The sequence below is a fragment of the Phyllostomus discolor genome, chromosome 5 (assembly GCF_004126475.2).
Source record: "Phyllostomus discolor isolate MPI-MPIP mPhyDis1 chromosome 5, mPhyDis1.pri.v3, whole genome shotgun sequence".
In the NCBI taxonomy this organism is placed as follows: Eukaryota; Metazoa; Chordata; class Mammalia; order Chiroptera; family Phyllostomidae; genus Phyllostomus; species Phyllostomus discolor.
In genome coordinates this window covers 4,842,644-4,858,698 of record NC_040907.2, presented here as the reverse complement: position 1 = coordinate 4,858,698, position 16,055 = coordinate 4,842,644, and the positions used below count along the sequence as shown (strand labels likewise).

The 16,055-nt window shown below is 49.0% G+C and overlaps 1 long non-coding RNA gene across 1 annotated transcript; it reads left to right on the top strand.

Annotated features, from left to right (window-relative positions):
- Nucleotides 1-2,850: 2,850 nt before the first annotated feature.
- LOC118500499 lies at nt 2,851-15,130 on the top strand. The gene is made up of 2 exons (XR_004903049.1): nt 2,851-3,202; nt 14,375-15,130. It is a non-coding gene; the product is annotated as an uncharacterized LOC118500499 (long non-coding RNA).
- Nucleotides 15,131-16,055: the final 925 nt, after the last annotated feature.

Below are 16,055 nucleotides of genomic sequence, written 5' to 3'. Positions count from 1 at the left end.
GGCTAGCATTTCACGTGACCTTCAGAGAGGGCACGGGCCAAGGGCAGCAGCGTCCCTGTAGGCTGCCTGCCCCCCTGGCCAGACACAAAGGGCTGTCCCGCTCAGGGGAGCAGAGCTGAGCCCCCAGCCGCATTTGCGTCCTGGGGTCAGAGGGACGCTGGCGTGGTCACGTGGCGGTGGATTCAGCACGGTGCAGGGCGAGGATTCCGAAGCCAGGCTGACCGCGTTCAGGCCCCTGCTCTGCCACTTCCTAGCTGTGTGACTTCTGGCCAGTTACTCAGCCACTCTGTGCCTCCGTTTTCCCGTCTTTAGCAGGGTCTGTGGAGGCACCGCGCCCCCGGGGATTAACAGCAAATCCGTGTGTGGTACTCAGAGCAGCGATGTGGCAAATGGCATTTCCATCCCTTCGGACCCCTCATTCTGTGGAGAAAGGATGTGACTTATCGTTGTCACCCAGCCTGTTAGTGAGGGAACTGGAGGCAAAAAGGAAGAACACTCCTCCAACTCGTGGAGCACTTTTCTCCGTTTTCTGCCATCAGAAACCCACTCTGCCACCTTTGCCAGTGAGCCACGCCCTGCCTGCTGGGCCTGGCCCTGCCAGAGGGCCACCCTGTCTGTGGATGCCCTGAGTGTCCCACCGCTGCTGAGGACAGCAGGGATGGGCCGTGACCTTTAGGCAGGCCAAGGACCAATGACATCCAGCTGGCAGGAAACACAAGCTAAGACATCTGAATTTGGGGGGGAGGGGGGGCCAGGGACAGAATTAGGGGGCTGGGCCTGCAAGGTCAGGACGTGGTGGAAGCTGGGAGGTTCAGATCTGCTGAGGCAGAAGGAGGCTGGAGTGACAAGGAGCCCCCAGCCAGCAAGCGCGGGTGTGCCACGCTGCACAGAGCAGAGGAAGGAGGGGCCGTGGCAGTGAGCAGGCGCGGGAAGAGATGCTCAGAAGGGGCCCCAGGAGCAGGACCCCCGCGTGCCCGTGCTGGGGAGATGGGGCGTGTCCCACGTCCGATGGCTCTCTGCCTCCGTTCCCCACGGCACACTGCCGTCCTGCGGCCACGCTCTGGGAAACCCAGGGAGCCCCGGTGCCCTCCTTGTCCCACTGCATCCTCACAGTAAGTGCACGGGTCCCTCTGTGGCCCTGACCTTTTGGCAGCCCCACCACGGGGCCCTACTGCAACACATTTGTGCACCAGGCCCGAGGCCGTGCTCAGGGTTCTCCGTGTCCTCGGCTCAGGCAAGAGCCTGAGCTGGCTGGCGGTCTGTGCAGCCGGCTGATGCTGGTAATAGGTAGGTGGTTAGGGTGAGTCATTAAGTTAATTAAGCCATCAGACCGGCCAGGCCCATAAAGCATAAGGCCCATCTCGAATGAGGAAACATGGCCTGGGCAGCATTCGCCTGTGACGTGACCCCCAGGGTCGGGTCAGGTCGCTTTGGTTGCCCACCTTCTAACTCACCGTCCTCTTCGACCCTAAAATTTCCCATCGGCTTTGAACAGGAGTTTCCGGGTACTTGTGAAGCACATTGTTTGTTTCGGTCTGGGGGTTTTGTCTCGTTTTTTTTTTAGCGTGCCACGTTAGACTTTCCTCTGCCTTCATCCGACCACACCTCCAGCCTGTCAAGGTTGCATCCCAGTTCAAAGGCCTGTTTTCTTCCAGGGCCCAGTGTGAGGGGCTATCTGTGAGACGGGCTGACAGGCATGCCATTTTCACCACCACGTAATGTCACGAACGAGAAAGGAGCTTTTGTTCTTCCTCGGGGCCACCGCAGCTCCCTGATGGGGGCCCACGGAGGCAAAGAAAAGACAAGGGCAGGGCGCCGTGGTCAGCCCAGGTGAGCAGGGAAGTGCTCTCAGCCAAGACAAACCAGGGAAGCACTGCCAGCCCAGGTGAGCAGGGCGGGGGTGACCAGCCCAGGTGAGCAGGGGTGGGTGACCAGCCCAGGTGAGCAGGGGGGGTGACCAGCCCAGGTGAGCAGGGTGGGGGTGAGCAGCCCAGGTGAGCAGGGGGGTGAGCAGCCCAGGAGAGCAGGGCGGGGGTGACCAGCCCAGTTAAACAGGGAGGGGTGACCAGTCCAGGTGAGCACAGAGCCTTGTCAGTCCAGGTGAGCCAGGAGGAGTTATCATCCCAGGTGAGCAGGGAGGCACCATCAGCCCCGGTGAGCCGATGCTCAGGCTCGCCCCGGACTGGCATAGAAGGAGGAATCTGGCTACAGAAGGATATGGACGTTTCAGCTACAAAGAATAAGAGACAGGACCTCATTCTGTTTCATTCAGGCCTTTCTGCTCCATAGTCACAAAGAATGAGTCATCCCAGACAGGCGAGTTTTCTAGATGGTTAAAGGCTCAATGGGATATAAGCAGCAAGACATGCAGTTTATTTCGATCCCTGCTTCCTTCCACTCTTCCCTGCTTTCTTAAAAAAGATAAAGCTGAATGTAATTAAACTTTTCTTAATGACTCAGGCCTGTTAACATGAAAGGTCATTATTATCCTGCACTGTAATATATCAATGCCCACAGGGCCTGCAACTGTGTATGGCTGTTCTCACCCCACGAAACGGCCCCTAACTGATAAACTGATACATATTTTTTATTTCTTACATCTGAAATTGTGGGAGGGGGACACACACTAGCTTCTTCAGTTATTAAAGCAATGTTCACCTAGGTTCCTGTGTGATATCCAAATTACTAACGCCCAGGACCAGTCAGGACAGAAGGGAGACTCGGCGCTGGGGTGGGGCCCAGAAGCCCCCCCATGCTGCTGGGCGTTAACCCTTTAGTTGGTGGACTGCAGGGAAGCGGGGAGACCCTGGGCAGGGCTGGGCAGCGGCGGCGCCTGGAGACACCAGCTGCTGGTTTCCCATAGTTCGCATGGCTGCCACGCGCTGCCCGCTCTTGCCACGTAGGGTTGTCTGTTTCCTCCCCTCCTCTCCTGGCTTCTGATGTGCTCTATGATCTGTTTGGCCAGAAATCAGACAACTGCGCTTTTTAGAACTACGTGCACGGGAAGAATGGACGGAGCTGACACCAAGAGCTCAGAGGCTGCACGAGAACCAAAGCACGAGGGCGACAGCGGCAGTGTGGCGACGTGAGAAGACTTCCTGGCCTCTCCCCGTGAAGTTACAACAAGCTGGACACCTGCAGCTCAACCAAGAGCTCCCTGCTCAGCGCACACACTCGTCTGGGAGACCCGCGCATCAGGGAGGTGGGTGTATGGGAGTGGCCCGGGGTGGGAGGGCGGGGAAGGGCAGAGACGGGAGCCCCAGGCAGGGCCCGGATGAGCAGAGGCGGTAGCGGTGGAGTGTGGGCTTGCAGCAGCCCCCCCACCCTGCAGCCCGGAGAGGACCGGAGGGCCCGAGGCAGCACGGCGGCCCGGGTGGCCCGTGCACATCATGGCGGGGCGCAGTGATGGGAGCGAGGTGCAGTTCAAAGGTGCGGCAGCTGTGGCCGGGTGGGGGAGCTGGGTCACAGCCCTCACTTGGCAGGTCGCAAAGGGGCAGAAGCCCCATTCTAGCTTGAGCAGCCTGTACACATTTAGCATAAACGCAGTGGAATAAAGGAAGTCACAGGTGCGAGAGCCCGCCTCCCACCTCCCGCCCATTGCATGGAGCCCAAGAGAGGGACCTGGGACACCTGAGATAGCTCAGCACGGCTGGCGGCCTCTGGTTGCAGGGAAGCAGTGCTGGACAGCACAGGCTCAGAGCCTCTTGGCCCCTCACAGCCCACCAAGGGGGAGGTGCCCTGAGGCCCAGGTAACCCTGCCAGAGAGAGAGCACCTGCCTCTTTGGGGAATATGGGGCAATTTCTACAGCCAAGGCAAAACTGCCCCACTGAGATCCCCGTAGCCGCAGGACGGCAAGTAAGGGACAACAAAAACTTGCTCTATACCACCATCTACTGGAGAACAAGAGAAAGACCTCCGCTTACCTCTCCTCACCAACCTGCTACATCGCTAAAAGCAAAAAACAGTACTTAAAGGGGAAGAGTTCAATCCTTCAAATGACCAGGCAGGTATAGAACCTATCAAATACCACGACTAACCAAGATAATAAGGTAGCTCAGAAATAAACCCAAAAGTCCCCAGGAAACAAACTCAACGACATGAAAGATTATAACCTAAATGACAGAGAATTCAAGGTCGCTGCTCTGAAAAAAGTCGGCGAGGTGCAGAAAAACTCAGAAAGGCAGTTCAGTGGTCTCAGGGATAAAAAGCAACCAACAGAAGAGTACCTGCCCGCAGATCACGAGAAAGAACCAAACAGAAGTCCTGGAGCCAAAGAGCTCGGTAAAGGAGATGCGGACGGAACGAGAGCTTGGTACACAGGGAAGGCCAGATGGAGGAGAGAATCCGTGACCCTGAAGATAGAAATCTAGACAGACATCTATGAGCACTACTTGACTTCATTAGAAAGAGCGATATAAGAACAGTGGGTCTGCCAGAGGGAGAAGACAGAGACGAGAAAACAGCCTATTCAAACAAATAGTCAAGGAGAACTTCCCAAACCTATGGAAAGAGCCGGATCCTCAACTCCAGGAAGCTAACAGAATGGAGGGGACCGATCTGCCTGGCAACAGCAACTGTAGCTCAGCCCTGTTGAAAAGTCCAGTAGGCGCGTTGTGGCACGCAGGAGCCAAACCCATGGATCAGTTCTCCTGTGGAAATCAGGTCTGCATTGTACCTGGGCTGCTTTGAGACTTGCTCTTGCTAAAACTGCCTCGCCCTGAGTTGAGGCAGCAAATGCTTACTGCATATCTTTAAAGTAACTCCCTGAAGTCTGTGCTAATTCTCCCAAGGACTGAAGTGTTACCAGACCAATTACTCTTATCGTTCCCTTGCATTTGCAACCTTTTTTCCTTGTTAATCTGTAAGAAGTAATCAGGAGCATCCTTTCCATTGCTATCTGTAAAAAGTAATTACCTAAAGCAAAGCTGAGCATAATGAACGAAAACCTTCTTTGATGTACACTATTAGAAAGCCAATAAAAGCATGTCAAGGTAAGGGTTGGGGTGCTCTCCCCTTGAGAGAGTGGCCATGCTGTCCCTCTTCCTCCATAGGACTTGGGAGTCCGTGTGAATTTATCTTGTCTCATCCACAACGCCGCAGGCCGGTGTCTGCATCAACAGAACAACTAATTATCTCAATGTAAAAAGACCTTCTTCAAGACACATTATCTGAAAGCTGTCAAAAGTTAACGATAAAGAATTCTCAAGGCGCCCATGGGGAAAATGACTGTATCCCATAAAGAAAACCCTATTAGGTACTCATCAGAGTTTTCAGCAGAATACAAGCTAAGAGAGGATGGAATCAAATACTCAAAAATATTAAAAGAGAGAAATCATCAGTCAAGAATACTATACCCAATGAAATTATTCTTTAGATATGAAGGGGAAATAAAGGCTTTTCCAGACACACAAAAGCTAGGGGAATTTACCACCACAAGACCTGCATTACAAGAAATGTCTAAAGGAACTCTTCTACTTGAATCAAACAAAAAAGACCGGAAATCCATGAGCGAGGTGATTAAAGGACAGAAGCAGGAAATTGCAACTCTGCTTCAGAATAGGGTATTAAATGCTTAATTATAACAAAAGTTAAATTGAGTAAAGGCATTTAATAAGAGTGTAGCCTCAGAGATGTCATCTGAAACATTAAATCTAGGCCATTTAACATAGAATTTCTCATGTAAGAAACAAATTTTAAGCCCTGGCTGGTAAAGCTCAGTGGATTGAGTACGGGCTATGAACCAAAGGGTCACTGGTTTGATTCCCAGTCAGGGCACATGCCTGGGTTGTGGCCAGGTCCCCAATGGGGGCATGTGAGAGGCAACCACACATTGATGTTTCTCTCCCTGTCTTTTTCCCTTCTGTCCCCTCTCTCTAAAAAAATAGATAAATAAAATCTTTTCTAAGAAAAGACAAATTTTACTTTGGTGTAATTATTATAATGTTTCCCTTCGATCAAATTTTTTTTAATCCTCACCCAAGGACATATTCATCGATTTCAGAGGCAGAGAGGGAGAGAGGGAAAAACATTGATGTGGGAGAGAAACACCAGTCAGTGGCCTTCCATATGCGCCCTGGCCGAGGATCAAGCCCACAGCCTAGGTGTGTGCCCTGACCGGGAATTGAACCCACATTTGGTGAATGCGTGGACGGGTGGAACGACGAATAGATCTCTCTCATCAATAAATGAATACCCTCAGAAATTACAAAGGCTGTAAAGGATGTGGAGAAAAGGGAGCCCTCATACTTTGCTAGTGGGATGTAAATTGGGACAACCCCTATGGCAACTGTATGGAGGTTTCTCAAAAAATTAAGAATAGAGCTACCATATGACCCAGAATCCCTTTTCTGAGTATATACCTGAAAATTTCAAAAAATTATTAGTTTATATAATTATACATATAATTTATAGATTATAAGCATAAATATATATATATATTTATGGATACAGTGGTGCATATATGTACAGTGGGGTATGACTCAGCCATAAATAGGATGGAATGTTGCCATTTGCAGCAACCTGGGTGGATCTGGAGAGTATCACGCTGAACAAAGTAGATGGGGAAGGACAAGAACCATGTGATTGAACTCCTGTGTGGGCTGTAAAACAAAAAGCAACACACGAACCAAACAAGCTCACTCACAGACACAGACAACCGTGTGATTGTTAGCGGAGGGGGCGGGGTGCGGGAGGATACAGGGAGTCAAACACATGACCCTGGAATGTGGCCAGACCCTGGGAGCCGAGGCGCGCGCGCATGCGGTGCAGCGTGCAGATGCCGTATCACAGAGCGGTAGGCCTGAAACTGATAGAGTGTTGCTGACCAAAGTTTCCCCGGTAACTTTAATCAAGTAAAAATGTTTAAATAAATAAATAAAACCAAAGTAGGTACACTGAAGCAAAAACATCCCTTTTGACTACTCAAAAGTCTTTTATTTCTTGTCTGACTTTTAGTGATATCCGTGTAAGTGAAGCGGTAGCATAACTCGCCGTCACGTTGAACAGCCCACTTGCAGCATGTCCAGCCCCACGCAGCAGCCTCGCTTCAGCAGGGACGCCCACGCTTTCTCTCACCGGCCTCCCTGGTGACAACGAATTCCCCAGTATCATAGGGGACCTCGTCATGTCTACCCTTCTTTCGGGAACCCCCACCAAAAATACGCAGTTCAAATCCCTGGTAGAAATTCTCTTCCCTGGTATTAATTTAGGTATTAGCAAAAGAAGAACCAAATACTTAAAACTGTGCACAGCTCCGCCTGCCGTCAACACCCCCTGCCCCTTCCTTCTCTGCGCAAACTCACCAACGGACCCGTTGCGGGGAGGCACGGCACGTGGTGCTTCTGGCTGCTGCTGGCCGCACTGCCGCCTCTTGGACCAGGCCGGAGTCTTGCTTGCATCCCTCTCGCGTGCTCCACCCGTGGCTGCCTTTTGTAGGGCAGACTGTGTGTGTCTGTCAGCCCCACCCTGACTTGGTCAATACGAAATTCCACATCTACATCGAGTCCTAACTCTTCCCTGGTTATGCAAGTGGAGGACTGCATTAACTCCCTGTCACCACTCTAATAAATTGCCACAAACTCAGTGCTTAAAAACAACACAAACCTATTTCCTTACAGACCTGGGGACCAGAAATCCAAAACCAGTCTCCCTGGGCTGCAGTCAAGGCATGGGAAGGTCTGGTTCCTTCTGGGGGTGAGGAGGGGGAGGCGGGACCCACCCCCTTTGTGTTTCTCAGGCCTGTAGCCCGCCCCCCTCCGTGCACCTGGACTCACAGCCCCGCCTCCAATCGCTGCAGCCTCTTGCTCACCATCACATCTTCTACCTCATCCCTTGATCTTCATGCCTCCCTCTGCGACTACAGAGGGTCCTTGTGATTGCATTCGGGGCCCACCCACATAATCCAGAACGATCTCCTCATCTCAAGATCCTTTAATCAGCTCCGTAAGTCACTTTTATAATGTTCACAGGTTCTGGGGTGATCAGGGTATGGTCTTAGGGGCTGGTGGGCGGGCTTATTTATTCAGCCTATCACAGAACAGAGGGTACCACCAAGTTACATTAAACCGTGAGTTGCTGACAGTTGGGCTTACAGTTTTAAATACAGAGTAACAAATGAGCTATGTCCAGAAGCACTCCAGGGGCCCTGGCCAGGTAGCTCAAGTGTTTAGAGCATCCTCCTGATAGGCCCAGGTTGTGGGGTCAGGGCACATACAAGAATCAACCAGTGTATCAGTAAGTGGTCGATATTTCTCTCTCTCCACCCCCCACCTCTGCTCACCCCTGCTCCTCCTCCCCCCTCCCCCCTTTCCCGTCTCTCTCTAAAATCAATAAATAAAAATTTGAAAAAGAAACGCACCAGGAGTGAAGGGGGCTGCAGAGAAGCAGGTGCACAACAGCCTATCTACCAGGAGAATACACAAAGGTACACAGAGGCCAGGCACTTTTCTGAGCTCTTTTCTTCATTAAAGTCAGAATTTATTTCTACTTAAAAATGCCCAAGACCTTAAAAAGGCCCAAAGACCCAAAGACGTCCAGGGGGATTATTTTTTTTTTAAGATTTTTATTTTTAGAGACAGAGGAAGGGAGGGAGAAGGGGAGCAAAACATCAGTGTGTGGTTGCCTACCGAGAGCTCCCACTGGGGGCCCGGCCTGCAACCCAGGCATGTGCCCTGACTGGGAATCGAACCAGCAACCATTTGGATCACAGGCCTGTGATCAATCCACTGGGCCACAGCAGCCAGGGCGGAAGTCCAGGTTTAATTTAAGATCATGCTGAGGTGGTGTCTGGCGGTTTAAGATCATTACTGAGGCATCGTGCTGGTCCTTGTTGACGAAACACCCCGCTGGTTCTTCTAGCTGGGTGGCGGTGGTTTCCTCCGACTCCCAGTACCTTTCGTCCATGGCCATCAGCTCGCGAACAATGAAAATTGTAACACCAGAGACAATCACGGCACACCTGCAGATTCTACTTGAATATCCTGCCCGCATTGCTCTTCAGGACCGGGCCCGATGACTGTCGGTCTGAGTGGTGGGGACCGTGGTGAGTGGCATGTACAAAGACTGGCGCTCAATGTAGCTCTTTCAGGACAGAAACCAACGAACACCCTTCAAGATGAAACACCCCCTCTCTGAGCTCTTAATGGCCCCGTCGGTAGAACCAGAGTCAGCTGGTTGGACTGGAACAGCAACCCAGTGACCTGAAAAGTGTCCATGGCCCTGGGGAAAGGGGGTCAAAGGCCCAGTATAGTCAATATCCCTGGTGTGGGCGGGGCCTCCACCCCGGGAACGTGCTTTGCTGGGGACGGAAGTCAGCTTGGGTCACAGCCTGGCGTGTGGGGGAACCTCTGCAGCAGAAATGTAGAATCCTGAGCTGGGCAGACACACACACCTCTATAGTATTGATCTACAGTGAAGAGGAAGACGCGACCAACAAATACACCAAAATTGAAAATACGGATGGTTTTTCCACTTCAGCAAAGGCAGCCTAGCTTGTTTTACACCAAACCTTCCACTGAGAAAACTTGAAATGCTGGAAAATATTTCATTTTTATTTTATTGTTTTGAGAATTTCTCTGAAAGCATCAGAAGCTCCAAAGCAGGGATATATCAACAGGATATGTGTCACCAGAGGTCAGGTTTGCCCCAGGAATGCAAGGTTGGTTTAACATGCGAAAATTAATGCAACAAAAATAAAGGATAAAAGCATACTGAAAGTGTTTTAACATAGGCAGAAAAATTAATTGATAAGATTTACTACCCAAAAGAGAAAGTCAAAATCCAATTATGATTTTTAAAGAAAATGTTTAGCTATGGAAAAGAGCAGATTTTTTTTTTTTAATTCTCACCGGAGGACATGCCCATTGATTTAGAGCAGGGGGAAGGGAGGGAGGGAGGGAAACATTCGTTGCCTCTCATAAGCGACCCTACCAGGACTAAACCCTCATGTGCCCTAACCAGGGGTTGAACCTGCAAACTTCTGGTGTCGGGGATGATGCTCCAGCTAACTGAGCCACACTGGCCAGGGCAACAGCAGACATTTTTAATATGATAAAGAATATCTACCAAAAAATTCTATAGCAAACATCGTACTTAATGGTGAAATATTGCAAGTTTTCCCCCTGAGATTGGGAAAGAGATTAGAATTTTGCTACCATGACTTATATTAACATTTTCCTGGAAGTTCAAGCCAGTGCAATAAAGGGGGAAAGTTTTAGAGATTTGAAAGGAAGAAATAAAACTGTCTTGTTTACAGATAACATAATTGAGTACATAGAAAATCCAAAAAGATCAATAGATAAGTTATTACAATTAATAAGTATACAAAGTTGATATATAAGGACACTGTACAAAATAAAATTATGTATTTATATAACAGCAATAGATGATTATACAGTGAAATTTAAATTTTTTTAATTTTAAAAATAATACCACCACAGCAACTGTCTGCACTATTTTTGTAACTTTTATGTAAATCTGAAACTATTCTAAAATAAAAAGTCTATTCTCAAAAGATTATATCATTTATAATAGCAGCATAAAACATCCAATACCCTCAGAGAATTCTAATAAAAGATTATTGAGAGAAATGGCAGACATCGATAAGATAGGCAAGAATATCTTAAATAAGACATGAAGAAAAAGATTACTTGAACAACATTAAAATTAGAAACTTTAGGTCATCAAACCAGACCATACCAAGTGAAAGATGATATTTTCAACACGCGTAACCAACAAATGACTCGTGTTCAGCATATATAACGAGCTCTTAAAAACCAATAGGAAAATCATCCAACTGCTCATAGACAAAAAGGCAAAGATTTGAGGCACTTACAGGAGAAGATGCCCAGATGGCCCCTTAACATCTGAGAAGGTTTAACCTCTTTAGCAACAAAAGAAATGAAAACTAAAACCACACCGAGGTGTCACCACACAGTCACCCGCATCCTGATGGCAAACATTTATTTATTTATTTATTTAGTTAATTAGTTAGTTATTTTTAGAGAGGGAAGGGAGGGAGAAAGAGAGAGAGAGAGAGAGAGAAACATCAAGGTGCGGTTGCTGGGGGCCGTGGCCTGCAACCCAGGCACGTACCCTGACTGGGAATCGAACCTGCGATGTTTTGGTTTGCAGCCCGAGCTCAATCCACTGAGCTACACCAGCCAGGGTATGATGGCAAACATTTTAAAGGCTGATGACACCAGGTGTCATCAAAGCTGCAAAATACCGTCAGCGCTCGTCCACTGCTCGTGGGCGTGCACACCGCGGACCCGGCGACTTCGGGAACCTGTTTGCGTTGGCGTGAAGCTGAGTGTCCACAAGCCCTGTGAGCTAACGACAGGTATGTACCCAGCAGCAATCTGTGCGTCTGTGTAGAAAACACGTGTTTCCTACATGTCAATAGTCATGACGGCCCTACTCACTTGAGCCCCAAACTGGAAACGACCCCGACAAGCCATTAATAACAGCACAGACAAGTAAATGATGGTGTGTTTGTACACCTGTTAGCTGCCGTTGTGGACAGCAACATATGCGAATCTCACCACACGAGTAAAGAACATGAGAGTGAATAAATCTGACAGTAGAGGAATAGATAAAGTATGATTTTATTTCTGTGAAGTTCCAAAGTGGACGAAACTGATCTCCCGTGTTAGAAGTGACTGAAAGAGGGCATAAGGGACCTTCGGAAGAGCTGGTCGTAATTTTGATATGGGCGAGAGTTTACACGGGGGTGCTGGTGTGAGATGATTTGATGAACTGTACATGTATGATGTGTGCCATTTTCAACAAAAATGACAGAAATAGTTCAAATGAATAGTTTGCCAATTCCTTAACAAGTTTCACTTAGAATTACCATGTGATCCAGCAATTCCGCTTCTAAATGGAGTCCCATAAAAATTGACAGCAGGGCCCTAGCTGGTGTGGCTCAGTGGGCTGTGTGCCAGCCAGCAAACCAAAGGGTCACCGGTTCAATTCCCAGTCAGGGCACATGCCTGGGTTGCAGCCCAGGGCCCCAGTGAGGGGCATTTGAGAGGCAATCACACAGTGATGCTTCTCTCTCTTTCCTTCTCCCTTCCTTCCCCTCTCTCTAAAAGCAAATAAAATCTTTAAAAATAAATAAAACTATGTAAATGATGCTATCATCTCAGATGATTTCCCACAACCAAGAGGAATGAATAACTGGAGGTGCTGGTTCTCATTCAGGCCTCCCTGAACCGACCTCAGCTCAGAGAGGGGACCGGGAGTGATGCTTATCAGTGAGGCAGTCCTGATGCCATAACTGGGAATAGCTAAAACTCCCACAGTCAGACAGGGGTCCTGATGACTTACAGGGAAGTTAGTCTGCAGTGAAAGGGCCCATCCGAGGAGAGTCAGATGGTGACAACGAGCACCACTCACCCTTGTTTTAATTTGTGAACAAGCAAAGCCTATGCCCCCTGAGGCCAAAGCGTTCCAGGTCACTTGCCTTGTGGGGCCAGAATCCCTCAGGAGTGGCCACAAGGAAGCCTTAGGTTAGATTGTGAATTTCTGCCTGCAGCTGGCAACACTTTGAAATATTCTGGAAAACACAAAGTAGCCAGTGTGGTATAAGAATGTTGCTAATCTTCAGTCGCCTGCATTTTGTTTGCTTCTCCGTGTCCTGCTTGCAGAAACAAAATAACTTGGCCAGCGCGCCTCGCTGGCCCCGTGCGGGTCAGGGGAGGACCGCTGTCGCCTTGCTGCAGGAGGGTGCAGTCTGTCTAGCTGAGCAGCCGAAGCGTGTATTGTGTACTCATGGCGTCCAGCGGTCAGAACAATACTGTGCAGAGCCTTTTTTTTAAGTTTGGTGCAAAATCCGGGGTGTGATGGCGAACAGCTGGACTGCAGAGAGATCGAGGGTCTGCAGTGAAACAGGAATGAGTTTGGTGTCTCCCTGCTGCCTTGTCAAGGGCAGTCCAGGCTGGCCTGGGGAGCCTGTTGGAAGATGAGAAGATGCCCATAAAAGGTGTTAGGATATTCAGAAAATCCCATTCCCCAGGTTATAGAGAAAGCGATAGGCTTGTTTTTTAATTGAGGCGAAAGTCACAAAACATAAAATTAACTTTTTCTAAAGAGAACCAGTTAGTGGGTTTTGTATTTCACAGTGTTGTGTTACCACCATCTTTATCTAGTTCCAAAACACCTTCATCACCCCCCAAGAAAATCCTATATCCAGCCCTGGCTGGTGTGGCTCAATGGACTGAGCACCAGCCTGCAAACCAAAGGGTCACTGGTTTGATTCCCAGTCAGGGCACATGCCTGGGTTGCGAGCCAGGTCCCCAGAGTTGGGGGCATGTGAGGGGCAACTACACACTGATGTTTCTCTCCCTCTCTTTCTCCTTCCCTTCCCCTCTGTCTGAAAATAAATAAATAAAATCTTTTTAAAAAAGAAAGGCCTGTACCCCTTAGGCAGGCACGCCCTCTTCCTTCTTTCCTCTGTCCCTGGTGACCACCCGTCTGCTCTGACCCTCTGGATCTTCCTGTCCTGGATATTTCGTGTAAATGGAATCATTCCATTCATATGTGTCACTTTTATGTCTGCCTACTTCCACTTCGCAAAATTTGCTGAGGTCCATCCATGCTGTAGCGTTTTATTAGTACTTTATTCCTTTCCATGGCTGAGTAATACTACATTGTGTGTGTGTGCGTGAGTGTGTGTGTGTGCACATGTGCGTGTGGCCCCATTTTGTCAGTCATTCATCCGTGGCTGACCTTTCGGTTGTGTCCACCATTCGGTGACTGTTAACGGTGCTACTGTGAACATTTGTGTATGAGGATTCGCTTGGGTTCCTGATTTCACTTCTTGGGCATGGAATTGCTAGGTCACATAGTAGTTCTATTTAAATTTTTGAGAAAAAAAGATTGTTTAGATTCCTTAAAATGCGGTAGAAGAAACTGAAATAGATTTTTAGACTTCTCGACATGGATAGAGAAAGAAGTGTATTTAGACCAGGCCAACTTTCCCCCAGTGATCCCGGATGGGTTTTGTTTTGGTTTTTTCCCCTATCATTCATGTGTATCTAACTCCTCGGCCCAGACTCAGCCGTACCCACGGGAATGAATGCAGATGGACAAGAGAACAGAGAGCATTCAGGGCAAAGTTAATTTGCCGAAGAGCTCTCTGTCGACACTGTTTAGCCTGAGAGGACAGCTCGGCAAACCGAAGTCCTCGCTCCAAATCTTCGGTATGAGCTCTGTCATAACGTTTTGTCTGAAAATCACCCGCAGACCCAGAATGAATTTGGGCAGCCAGAGTGCATTCATGAAGCTGAAAAGACTTCTCAAAACAATGATTTCTCTGATGGGGTTTTTATTCAAACCTTCCAGGTCACTAATTTGTCATGTTTTCTTTAAAAGGAGCACACAGTGGGTGTGTGTTTGGCGCCCTCTACAGGAAACTATGCGGATTGGGCATCGCTGCAGAGGGAGCTGCTTGGCAGAAGCGAAGGTTACCTTCAAGACCCACAGTAACTATGTTAATGAACCGTGTTGGATGAAGCGCTTTCTAACCCTGAGCCCTCAAGTTTCCTGTCCTCTTCAACAGAGAATGTTGAACCTGATCATGAACATTTGTTGAACCACGTTTGAGCTGCAAACACAGTGGTTTTCTCGAGAGCCAAGGGCTTGGCGAGGGTGTTACAGGGCCTGCAAACAACTTGAAAATCCTTCCGCCCAGTCTGTACCTGAGACTTAGTTGCAATCTGCTTCTGAAGGGCGGGCAGCTAGCTCGGCTGAACTGCAAATGCCAGACTCCACGGGGAGTCAGAACCCACACTTGAAAGACGTCAAAAGCCCCCTTTGGCTGTCTTTCTGTCTAGTCCACGCCCCGTGGTTCGTTAATTAGCATAATGGGTGTGAAGAATAATCATTCATCCGTGAAACAATGGACTGGCCAGGAATATTGTCTAGAAGCTGGATTCTAAACACTCTTGCCCACGAATGAATCGAACGAGCCCACAGTATGTAATTTTAATTTTCTAGTAGTCGCTTTTTAAAAAGTAAAAAGAAGCAGCTGAACTCCATTTGAATAATACATTTTACTTAAGCCAATAGAGCTGAAATGTTAGCATTTCAGTATGTCATTGACATTAAAACTATTTATGAGCTATTTTACATCAATTTGCTTGTACCAAGTCCTGAAAATCCAGTTTTGCATATTACTAGCCATACCGGCCCGGTGCAAGGAGTTTTGGGTGCATGTTATATTTCTAATCTTTAAAACAACCCTGAAAAGTAGGGCAGTTTTGGATCCACAAAACAGGTGAGCAGACTGAAGCAAACTTTCTCAGGTGATATGGAAGTGCCGGTGGCATCCAGGTGTTGTGGATAATGTAGCAGCCACGCCAGGTCCTCTCTTGGAGGCAGGTGCCCCTCCTCCAGCTGCTGAAGCAGCTGATGCAAAGGCCCCGCCCTCTTGTCTGCGTTTGGGGCCAGAGCTTCCCTGCAGGGTGGGCTCAGCTGCAGCCACGTTGGGGTGGCCTTCTCCCTGCTCCCTGCCCCGCCCCCCTCACAGCCCTGGGGCATCTCGCCCCAGAGACGCCCCAGGCAGCCTCTCCTCTGTCTCGTGGGAACCCGGTCTAAGGCGCCAGGACCCAACTCGGCCTCCAGAGACCTTGCTCATGGACTGCTCCCTCCTCGTGGGGCAAGCCTCCACAGTCTGCGACACCGGGGTCTCCCCACCAGGTTAGGGGACAGGCAGAGAGGGCGTTTCTCCTGTGGAAATGGGTTACCAGAGATGGGGTGGCACCCTGAGTTACTGGCCCCCGTGGTCTTTAGAAGCTACATAATAGGAGCTCATGACAAAAATATCCAGAGTGTAGGTTTTCTGCAGGTTTAAAGCACACACACCCAACCAACAAGGAAGCATCCCGGTGGTTGATGAGGGGTCCCCCAAGTAATAAAATGTGTTTTCTTTATTTTTTAAGAATTGTTTTAAAGATTTATTTATTTACTTATTTTTAGAGAGGGGAGGGAAGGAGAAAGAGAAAGAGAGAGAGAGAGAGGGAGAGAGAGGGAGAGAAACATCAGTGTGTGGTTG